Below are 10,365 nucleotides of genomic sequence, written 5' to 3'. Positions count from 1 at the left end.
GACGTGAGTCCACAGAAGGACAGAGCGTCACCAAGATGTGAGTCCACAGAAAGACCCAGCTTCCCCTAGATGTGAGTAAACAGAAAGACCAAGCCTTCCGCTGGATGTGAGTCCACGGAAAGACCCAACTTCCCCTGGACTTGCGTCCAGAGAAATACCTAGCTTACCCTAGACATGATTCCACAGAAACACAGTGTTGCCAAGATGTGAGTCCACAGAAAGACCCAGCTTCCCTGGGATGTGAGTCTACAGAAAGACCCAGCTTCCCCTAGATGTGAGTCAACAGAAAGACCAAGACTTTCTCTGTATGTGAGTCCACAGGAAGACTAAGCCTTACTCTAGATGTGAGTCCACAGAAACACCAAGCCTTCCTCTGGATGTAAGTCCACAGAAAGACCCAGCTTCTTCTGGGTGTGAGTCCACAGAAAGACCAAACCTTCCTCTGGATGTGAGTCCACAGAAAGACCCAGCTTGACCTGGATGTGAGTCCACAGAAAGACCGAGCTTCCCCTAGATGTGAGTCCACAGAAACACTAAGCTTTCCTCTGGATGTGAATCCACAGAAAGACCCAGCTTCCCCTGGATGTGAGTCCACAGAAAGACCAAACCGTCCTCTGGATGTGAATCCACAGAAAGACCCAGCATCCTCTGGATGTGAGTACACAGAACAACTCAGGTTCCCCTAGATGTGTGTCCACAGAAAATCTCAGCCTCCACAGAAAGACCCAGCTTCCTCTAGATGTGAGTCCACAGAAAGACCCAGCTTCCACTAGATGTGAGTCCCCAGAAAGACCCAGCTTGACCTCGATGTGAGTTCACCGAAAGACCCACCTCGCCCTGTATGTGAGTCCAGAGAAAATCCAGGCCTCCGCTATGCGTGGGTCCACAGAACAACCAAGCCTTCCTCTGGATATGACTCCACAGAAAGACCCAGCTTCCCCTGGATGTGAGTCCACAGAAAGACCCAGGTTCCCTTGGACGTGATTCCACAGAAAGACCCAGCTTACCCTAGACATGAGTCCACAGAAAGATGGAGCTACTCCAAGATGTGAGTCACAGAAAGACCCAGATTCCCCGGGATGTGAGTCCCCAGAAAGACCCAGCTTGACCTCGATGTGAGTCCACCGAAAGACCCAGCCTTCCTCTAGATGTGAGTCCACAGGAAGACTCAGCTTCCCCTAGATGTGAGTCCACAGGAAGACCCAGGTTCCCTTGGACGTGATTCCACAGGAAGACTCAGCTTCCCCTAGATGTGAGTCCACAGAAAGACCAAGCCTTTCTCTAGGTGTGAGTCCACTGAAAGACCAAGCCTTCCTCTGCATGTGAGTCCACAGAAAGACCCAGCTTCCCCCAGCTGTGAGTCCACAGAAAGACCAAGCCTTCCTCTGGATGTCACTCCACAGAAAGACCCAGGGTTCCTCTAGATGTCACTCCACAGAAAGACCCAGGGTTCCTCTAGATGTGAGTACACAGAAAGATTCAGCCTCCCCTAGATGTGAGTCCACAGAAAGACCCAGCTTCCTCTGGATGCGAGTCCACAGAAAGACCCCTCTTCTCATGGATGTGAGTCCAGAGAAATTCCCCTTTTCCCCTGCATATGAGTCCACAGAAAGAACCAGCTTCCTCTGGATGTGAGTCCACAGAAAGACCCAGCCTCCCCTAGATGCATGTCCACAAAAAGACCCAGGTTCTTTTGGATGAGAGTCCACAGAAAATCACAGCTTCCTCTGGATGTGAGTCGACAGAAAGACCCAGCTCCCTCTGTATGTGAGTCTACAGAAAGTCCCAGCCTCCCTTAGACGTGAATCCATAGAAAGACCCAGCTTCCCCTAGACGTGCGTCCACTGAAACACCCAGCCTCCCCTAGACATGAATCCACAAAAAGACCCAGCTTCTGCTGGATGTGAGTCCACGGCTTGACCCATCTTCCCCTAGACGTGAGTCCACCAAAACACCCAGCCTCCCCTAGACCACAAAAAGACCCAGCTTCAGCTGGATGTGAGTGCACAGCCTGACCCAGCTTCCTCTGGATGTGAGTCCACAGAAAGTTCCAGCCTCCCCTAGATGTGAGTCCCTTGAAACACCCAGCGTCCCCTAAACGTGAGTCCAAAAAAAGACCCAGCTTCTGCTGCATGTGAGTCCAAAGCTGAACTCAGCTTCCTATGGATGTGAGTCCACAGAAAGACCCAGCTTCCTCTGGAGGTCAGTCCACAGAAAGACCCAGCTTCTCCTGGATGTTAGTCCACAGAAAGAACAAGGTTCCCCTAGAGGTGAGTCCATAGAAAGACCCAGCATGCCCTGGTTGTGAGTCCACAGAAAGCCCCAGCCTCCCCTGGATGTCAGTCCACAAAAAGACTGAGCCTCCCCTAGACGTGAGCCCACAGAAAGACCCAGCTTCATATAGACATGTGTCCACAGAAACACCTAGCTTCCTCTGGATGTTAGTCCACAGAAAGACCGCTTTTCTCATGGATGTGAGTCCAGAGGAATTCCCCTCTTCCCCTGGATATGAGTCCACAGAAAGAACCAGCTTCCTCTGGATGTGAGTCCACTGAAAGACCCAGATTCCCCTAGATGTGAATCCACAGAAAGACCCAGCCTCCCCTATATGCATGTCCACAAAAAGACCCAGATTCCTTTGGATGAGAGTCCACAGAAAATCACAGCTTCCTCTGCATGCGAGTCGACAGAAAGACCCAGCTTCCTCTGTATGTGAGTCCACAGAAAGTCCCAGCCTCCCCTAGACGTGAGTCCACCGAAACACCCAGCCTCCCCTAGATGTGAGTCCACCGAAACACCCAGCCTCCCCTAGACGTGAATCCACAAAAAGACCCAGCTTCTGCTGGATGTGAGTCCACAGCCTGACCCAGCTTCCTCTGGATGTGAGTCCACCGAAACACCCACCCTCCCCTAGATGTGAGTCCACAGAAAGACCCAGCTTCAGCTAGACGTGAGTCTACCAAAACACCCAGAGCCCCTAGACATGAGTCCAAAAAAAGACCCAGCTTCCGCTGGATGTGAGTCTACAGCTTGACCCAGCTTCCTATGGATGTGAGTCCACAGAAAGACCCAGCTTCCCCTAGTCGTAAGTCCACAGAAAGACCCAGCTTCCTCTGGATGTGAGTCCACAGAAAGACCCAGCTTTCCCTAAATGTGAGTGCACAGAAAGACCAAGCCTTCCTTTAGATGTAACTCCAAAGTAAGACCCAGGCTTCATCTAGATGTGAGTCCACAGAAAGACCCAGCCTCCACTAGATGTGAGTCCCCAGAAAGGCCCAGCTTCCTCTTGATGGGAGTCCACAGAAAGACTCAGCTTCCTCTGGATGTGAGTCCACAGAAAGACCCAGATTCCTTTGGATGTGAGTCCACAGAAAGACCCAACCTCCCCTAGATGCATGTCCACAAAAAGACCCAGGTTCCTTTGGATGAGAGTCCACAGAAAGTCCCAGGTTCCTCTGGATGCGACTCCACAGAAAGGCCCAGCTTCCTCTACATGTGAGTCCACAGAAAGACCCAGCATCCTCTGGATGTGAGTCCACAGAAAGACCCAGATTCCTTTGGATGTGAATCCACAGAAAGACTCAGCTTCCTATGGATGTGAGTTCGCAGAAAGACACAGCCTCCCCTATATCTGAGTCCAAGGAAAGACCCAGCCTCCCCTAGATGTGAATCCAGAAAATAACCCGGATTCCTGTAGATGTGGGTCCACAGAAAGACCCAGCCTCCCCTAGATGTGAGTGCACAGGAAGACTCAGCATCCCCTAGATGTGAGTCCAGAAAAAGACATAGCTCCCTCTGGATGTGAGCCACAGAAAAACAGAGCCTCCCCTAGATGTGAGTCAACAGAGAGACCTAGCCCCCCTAGATGTGAGTGCACAGAAAGACCCAGCTTCCCCTAGATGTGAATCCACAGAAAGACCCAGCTTCCCCTGGATGTGAGTCCACAGAAAGACCCAGCTTACCCTGGATGTGCATCCACTGAAAGACCCAGCTTACCCTAGACGTGAGTCCACAGAAAGATGGAGCGTCACCAAGATGTGAGTCCACAGAAAGACCCAGCTTCCCCTAGATGTGAGCCAACAGAAAGACCAAGACTTCCTCTCAATGTGAGTCCACAGAAACACCAAGCCTTCCTCTAGATGTGAGTCTACAGAAAGACCCAGCTTCCTCTGGATGTGAGTCCACAGAAAGACCCAGCTCGACCTAGATGTGAGTCCACAGAAAGACCCAGCTTGCCCTGGATGTGAGTCCACAGAAAGACCCAGCCTCCCCTAGATGTGAGTGCACAGAAAGACCCAGCTTCCCCTAGATTTAAGTCCACAGAAAGCCCTAGCTTCCACTATATGTGAGTCCACAGAAAGACCCAGATTCCCCTGGACATGATTCCACAGAAAGACTGAGCCTCCCCAGATGTGAGTCCACAGAAAGACCCAGCTTCCTCTGGAGGTGAGTCCACAGAAAGACCCAGCTTCCGCTGGATGTGAGTCCACAGCCTGACCCAGCTTCCTCTGGAGGTGAGTCCACAGAAAGCCCTAGCTTCCCCTGAATGCGAGTTCACAGAAAGACGCAGCTTTGCCTGGATGTTACTCCACAGAAAGAACCAGGTTCCCCTAGAGGTGAGTCCACAGAACGACGCATCTTTCCCTAGATTTGAGTCCATAGAAATACTCAGCATGCCCTGGATGTGAGTCCAAGAAAGACCCAGCCTCCCCTAGATGCATGTCCACAAAAAGACCCAGATTCCTTTGGATGAGAGTCCACAGAAAGTCCCAGGTTCCTCTAGATGTGAGTCCACAGAAAGTCCCAGGTTCCTCTAGATGTGAGTCCACAGAAAGACCCAGCTTCCTACGGATATGAGTCCACAGAAAGACACAGCCTCCCCTAGATCTGAATCCAAGGAAAGACCCAGCCTCCCCTAGATGTGAGTCCAAAATAAGACCCAGCCTCCCCTAGATGTGAATCCAGAAAATAACCCGGCTTCCCGTAGATGTGGGTCCACAGAAAGACCCAGCCTCCCTTAGTTGTGAGTTCACAGAAAGACCCAGCCTCCCCTTATTGTGAGTCCACAGAAAGACCCAGCCTCCCCTAGATGTGAGTGCACAGGAAGACCCAGCATCCCCTAGATGTGAGTCCACAGAAAGATGCAGCTTCCTCTGGACGTGAGGCACAGAAAAACACAGCCTCCCCTAGATGTGAGTCAACAGAAAGACCAAGCCTTCCTCTGGATGTGACTCCACAGAAAAACCCAGCTTCCCCTGTATGTGAGTCCACAGAAAGACCCAGCTTTCCCTGAATGTGCATACACAGAAAGACCCAGCTTACCCTAGACGTGAGTCCACAGAAAGATGGAGCTTCACCAAGATGTGAGTCACAGAAAGATCCAGCTTCCCCGGGATGTGAGTCCAAAATAAGACCCAGCCTCCCCTAGATGTGAATCCAGAAAATAACCCGGCTTCCCATAGATGTGGGTCCACAGAAAGACCCAGCCTCCCTTAGTTGTGAGTTCACAAAAAGACCCAGCCTCCTCTTATTGTGAGTCCACAGAAAGACCCAGCCTCCCCTAGATGTGAGTCCACAGAAAGATGCAGCTTCCTCTGGACGTGAGGCACAGAAAAACACAGCCTCCCCTAGATGTGAGTCAACAGAAAGACCAAGCCTTCCTCTGGATGTGAGTCCACAGAAAGACTAAGCCTTCCTCTGGATGTGAGTCCACAGAAACACCAAGCCTTCCTCTGGATGTGAGTCCACAGAAAGACCCAGCTTCCTCTGAATGTGAGTCCACAGAAAGACCAAACCTTCCTCTGGATGTGAGTTCACAGAAAGACCCAGCTTCCCCTGTATGTGAGTACAAAGAATGACTCAGGTTCCCCTAGCTGTGTGTCCCCAGAAAATCCCAGCCTCTACAGAAAGACCCACCTTCCTCTAGATGTGAGTCCACAGAAAGACCCAGCTTCCCCTAGATGTGAGTCCACAGAAAGACCCAGGTTTCCCTGGACATGATTCCACAGAAAGGCTCAGCCTCCCCTAGATCCGAGGCCACAGAAAGACCCAGCTTCCTCTGGATGCGAGTCCACAGAAAGTCCCAACTTCCTCTGCATGCGAGTCTACAGAAAGATCCAGCTTACCCTGGATGTGAGTCCACAGAAATACCCAGCCTCCCCTAGATGTTAGTCCACGGAAAGACCCAGCTTCCCCTGGATGTGAGTCCAGAGAAAGACCCAACATTCCCTGCATCTGAGTCCACAGAAAGACCCACCTTCCCCTAGATGTGAGTCCACAGAAAGATGAATAAGAACCCACAGGTCAGTAGAGAAGATAGGATGTGGACAAGAATAACATTGGATGCTTCTGGGTCATGTAGAATGATATGAGAAATAGAAACCAAGTTTTGAAGGAAATGATTGTGGTGATTCAGAATCAGAAACCTTGGGTTCACATTTCAATTGGTTTACTTGATAGCCTGTGCAACTACAATCAAATCCCTGTTCTCTCTTTGGGCCTCAGTTTCTTCTTTTGTAGAGTTGAATTAGATGATTTCTAATTTAAACTCCAAAGAATGTGGTATTGTCTGCTAGCTAGATTAGGGTAGGGGATGGAGATCACTTCAACTACATAAAGGGAACCACTTTCCTGGAAGAAAGTGTTAAGAGTGAGAAAAGAGACAAAGACTAAACCAAAACTCTTGAACCTTACAACCTTTGGGCTAATTGTTCCATGTGGGAGTTTGCTTGCTTTCATGTTTTCAAGGCACCTTTTGTGGAGCCTCCTTTGAACTTTACTATAATTTTGGGAGACTAGTTCTAAAGACATCATTAAACCCATTTTTCAGATGAGCAACCCAAGGCTCAGAAAGATTGGGTCACCTACCTGGTGAGTCACCCAATTAGTAATCAATCTTCCATATAATCTCTATGTATTTCCATGTTTTTGTTTTTTTGCTTTTTTCCCTATTAGAATATAAGTTCTTTGTATTCTCAGGGCTTAGCTCACTCAGCTCCTGGTATATGTTGATGGTACCAGCTGTGTCTGACTCCTTGTGACCCTCTTGGCAATGATACTAGAGTGGTTTACCGTTTCCTTCTCCAGTGTGCCCCTATTTAACAGATGAGGAACTGAGGCAAAGAAGGTTTAAATGACTGTCCAAGGCCATACAGCTAGGACATGTATGAGTCAGGATTTGAATTCAGATCTGGCTCTAGGCCCACTGCTTTATCCACTAGACTGATCCAAAATACAGTAGACTCTAAATAAGCTCTTGTTAGTTGAAGCAATATTGGAACCCAGCTAGTTGCTTCTGGATCAAAGCTCCTCACTCTATCCCCCGGGACTATCATCCTCTCTAGACAGGTTTTTTTTTTCCTTTTTTTGAGCCTAAATCTTTCCACAATGTTTCTGCCATCTAGATCTAAAGAATAATCCCTTTTGCCACAGTAACCTTTCAGACACCTAAAGACATCATCAGTCTTTCCCTACTGAGTCTTCCCTTTTCCAAAGCTAAACCTGCTCCAATTCTTCAGGCTCTCTACTGGAATGGTGAGGTTCCAGGCCCCTCCCTATCTTGATCACCCTCCTCTGGGCTCCAGCTCTGGCTTGTCAGTGACCCTGGACACATTATTTCAGATAAGGCTTGACCAGAGGGAAACACAATGGACCCATTATTCCCTGGGTCTGGACAGTAGGCTTTTCATGAATGCTGCCTAAGGTTCACTGAGCTGTTTTGACTGCTGGGGTCACACTGTTGGCTCAGAGTGCTTTTGTGGTCATTAACTGCACCCCTTATTCCCATGCACTCCTGGTCAACATTATCCCACCCCCTCCTCTCGACAGCCCACCCCTAATCCTGAACAGGGCTAGCATGTCTAAACCCAGACTCAGGAGGGATACAACTATGGCTGAGATTAAGTCCCCTGGCAGAATCCAGAAAATAATAAGGAGGAACTGAGGCAATGAGACAACCATACCCACAACTCAGGATTAAAACTGCCAAAAAAGAAAAAGAAAACAAATAAAGATGAATAAGCAAAGGAAAAAGAACCTGATATATCATAGATACATCACAGAAAGCCACTATGGTATAAAAGAAGATCTGGGAACAAAATCAGAGAAAGACAGGTTAAAAAAAAGCCTCTCCTAGAGTAATGTCAAATGGTTACAAGCTCAAAAAGTATTCTTAAATATTTTTCTTTTTGGCAAGGCAATGGGGTTAAGTGACTTACCCAAGGTCACACAGCTAGGTAATTATTAAGTGTCTGAGACTGAATTTGAACTCAGGTCCTTTTGACTCCAAGGCCACTGTACCACCCAACTGCCCTGAAAAAGTATTCTTGCAAGAAGTTAAAAAGGAGTTCAAAATCAAATGAGAGATCAAGGAAAAATTAAGGAAAAAAATAAAAGCAATTCAAGAAAATTATGAAAAGAAAGTTAACCAACCAAACAAATTTGAGCAGGTATCTCAGCCTGGGATGATTTCAGGGATGAATCAGGTGACAAATTTACAGCTGTCACCTTAATTGAGCTCAGGGGTGCTTGTCACCACAAGGTTGACTGCCAAGAGATCTTTTTTTTTTCATACACAGCCACTTATGAACACCTATCTAGAGAGGACAAGAGCATCTCTGACTTAGTTGTCCTGGTTAAAATAGCTGGGTGACCTAGCAGATAGAATGAGAGACCTGGAGTCAGAAAGATCTGAGTTCAAATCCAATTTCAGACCCTTATTAACTGTGTGACCCTGGGGCTACTCACTTAACTCTGTTTGCCTCAGTTTCCTTATCTATAAAATGAACTGGAGAAGGAAATACAAAAGACTCCCATATCTTTGCCAAGTAAACCTGATAAGATCTTGAGGAGTCAGACATGACTGAACAACTAAATAATAACAACAACAAAGGGATCTAAGATACGGAGGTGATAGCATGACTAGTACGTTATAAATGTATAACCTTGATCAGATTACTTGCTTTCAGGGGGAAGGGAGAGAGAGAAAAATGTAGAAAAGATGAAATGTTGAAAATTATCTTTCCATATAGTTGGAATAATAAATAAATTTAAATAAAAAATTAATTTAAAAAATAAATACTCCTTATTAGCCTGAAAAATACATTTTTCAAAAAAGGAAAGGAAGTAAGGAGGGGGTGCATTCCAATCATGGGGGTGGGGAAGAATACAAAGTCCTAGAGATAGAAGATAAAATTTTGTGTACAAGTAAGTTAAACTAGATGATAGCCTTGACTTGACTGTAGTCTGTGTGTATTGTAATAGAACCTCAAAAAGAGACTGGAGCCAGGTTGGCAAGAACTCTAAATGCTCAACTAAGGAATTTATATTTTATTCTAGAAGTCATGGGAAGCCACTGAAGCTTAACTAGTAGGTACTGGACATAGTCCCATAGGCCTGTGGTTTAGATATAACAGTTTAGCATCTATGTAGAAAATAGATTGGACAGGAGAGAGTTTTAAGGCAGAAGGACCAATAAAGGGCCTCCTACAATAATCTAAGCAGAGATAATAGAGTTCTGAAGAAAATCTATGATCATATGAGTGGAGAGAAAGGACTTGAATGCATGCAAGTAGTGCTCAATAAACGCATATTGACTGGCCAACTGCAAGATATTTGGGAGGCAGAAACATCCCAATTTGGTAACTGATAGGCTAGGGAGGGTGAGAGAGAATGGAGAATTAAGCTATCTCTAAGGTCTAGAAGAAGGAGTAGATTTGGGGCAAAAGAAAAAAGATTTCCATTTTGAATATTTTGACTTTGAGATACTTTACTTGATTCAATTGTGTCCAACCCTTCAAGACCCCATTTGGGGTTTTCTTGGCAAAGATACAGAGGTGGTTTGCCATTTTCTTCTCCAGCTTATTTTACAGGTGAGGAAACTGAGGCAGGATTTCATAGATAGTAAGAGTCTGAGATCAAACTTGAACTCAGGAAGATTCGATTTCCATTTTGAATATTTTGACTTTGAGATACTTTACTTGATTCAATTGTGTCCAACCCTTCAAGACCCCATTTGGGGTTTTCTTGGCAAAGATACAGAGGTGGTTTGCCATTTTCTTCTCCAGCTTATTATACAGGTGAGGAAACTGAGGCAGGATTTCATAGATAGTAAGAGTCTGAGATCAAACTTGAACTCAGGAAGATGAATCTTCCTGACTCCAGTCTCCTGGCTCTCGATTCATCGTGCCCATTCCTCTGCCTGACTTTGAGATACTTAGGATAGCCAATTGGATATATCCCATAGGCAACTGGAAATTGGGACTTGGAGTAGAGAGCAGGATTAGATAATATAAATCTTGAGCTTGTCTGTATAAAGATGAAAAATGACTTCGGCATTCTCATCTAACACATTTCTCTCTCTCCTAG

General features: G+C 46.8%; 1 long non-coding RNA gene across 1 annotated transcript; it reads left to right on the top strand.

The window, feature by feature from the left end:
* The first annotated feature begins 1,233 nt into the window (after nt 1-1,233).
* On the top strand, nt 1,234-9,076 carry LOC141508752 (uncharacterized). The gene is made up of 2 exons (XR_012474492.1): nt 1,234-2,270; nt 2,514-9,076. It is a non-coding gene; the product is annotated as an uncharacterized LOC141508752 (long non-coding RNA).
* The last annotated feature ends 1,289 nt before the right edge of the window (nt 9,077-10,365 follow it).

The sequence above is a fragment of the Macrotis lagotis genome, chromosome 1 (genome assembly GCF_037893015.1).
Source record: "Macrotis lagotis isolate mMagLag1 chromosome 1, bilby.v1.9.chrom.fasta, whole genome shotgun sequence".
NCBI lineage: Eukaryota > Metazoa > Chordata > Mammalia > Peramelemorphia > Peramelidae > Macrotis > Macrotis lagotis.
This window is presented reverse-complemented; position numbering and strand designations above follow the sequence as displayed.